This window comes from Talpa occidentalis, unplaced genomic scaffold (assembly GCF_014898055.3).
Source record: "Talpa occidentalis isolate TD23 unplaced genomic scaffold, MPIMG_talOcc4v2.1 talOcc4.4, whole genome shotgun sequence".
In the NCBI taxonomy this organism is placed as follows: Eukaryota; Metazoa; Chordata; class Mammalia; order Eulipotyphla; family Talpidae; genus Talpa; species Talpa occidentalis.
The window spans coordinates 103568300-103569590 of NW_023604295.1; the positions used below are offsets into that span (position 1 = coordinate 103568300).

The window sequence follows — 1291 nt, forward strand, 5'->3', positions numbered from 1 at the left end:
TTATGGGTGTTACCACCAAAGAAGGGGTTAGATGTAGACAGGGGTATGGAGTAGGATAGAATTAAATTTGACACCGTAAACGTGTGTGTGTGTGTGTATGTATTTAAATCTTTCATTTTTGTACAATGTATGCTTTCTCTTCTCAGGCAGAGTCCCCATAAAATTCCCACCACCAATTCACCTGTGCAATATCACCACAGTCCCTGTGCTCTTCCCTCCCCTGTTTTGATTCCTCTCCCTCCTCCTACCCTGCAGAATGTCTCTGATTTGTAGTTGCCTGCTGATTTTTTTTAAGCATTGAACTTAATGTATGTAGTATATACTCATGTTCATTCTCCATGAGTACCTGAAACATAAGATGTTGTAATGCAGTGTTACTTCAATTTAAAAAAAAAAAAATGTTTAAATTTGCTTAGTCTGGATCCTCTCATCCTCTTGTTTTATTAGAGATCCCAAAATATCCTATACCTGTTTTCTTCTTCCATAGTAAAAACATATTTCTGGAATGCTTTAGGAGAAAACGTAAAGTCTTATCGAGAATTTTATGGCATTGGGCCTCCCTGGTGGTGTAAAGGTTAAGGCTCAGCACTGTCACTGCTGTGGCCTGGGTTCGATCCCCAGCCAGGGAGTATAACTCACCTATAGCACAGCAGACCTCTCCTGTCTCGTCCATTGCTCCGCTAAGCAGTGCATTTCAGTAGATCTGACTGTTCTACTCCCTACTCTGTCTCTGGTGAATCCTCTCACACCCTGCACCTCTGGCCTATACCTCAGTTCTTCTATGCATAAATAAATAAATACTAAAAAAAAATTATGGCATCACCAACTTCCTGAACTTCTTCTCTATAGTAACTTTCCAAATAACATAGTTTTATGTTTGGAAAAATAAAATAATCAACTGATACCTGTTTTTATCTTACTACTTATCTTCAGCTAAATTTCAGGGTCCATTTCCACCTTAATTTCTGTAGTCTACTTAAAGAAATATAAATTGTATTTACATGTAATGGTTACGATGCCTTTTGCCACTTCAAATATGCTCTAAAAGTAAGGAAATGCATTGTTTCTCATGATAAAAGCCTGGAAATGCAGTGACTCTGATGAGTTAACTATCATTAAGGTCAATGTCACCAAAGAACCAGGTTATCTTCTCTCACTTCCATGTTTTGTGTTTGCCTTTAGTTTGGTTCCATTTGTTTTTTAAGAAGTCTCTGAAGGTCCAAATGTTAAATAGAGACACTCTATACCCAGGGGACCACAAGGCACATCTCCATTATCCAGAACTATTGAT

General features: G+C 38.0%; 1 non-coding gene across 1 annotated transcript; it reads left to right on the forward strand.

Annotated features, from left to right (window-relative positions):
* Nucleotides 1-557: 557 nt before the first annotated feature.
* Nucleotides 558-629, forward strand: TRNAD-GUC (transfer RNA aspartic acid (anticodon GUC)). Its single transcript has one exon. It is a non-coding gene; the product is annotated as a tRNA-Asp (tRNA).
* The last annotated feature ends 662 nt before the right edge of the window (nucleotides 630-1291 follow it).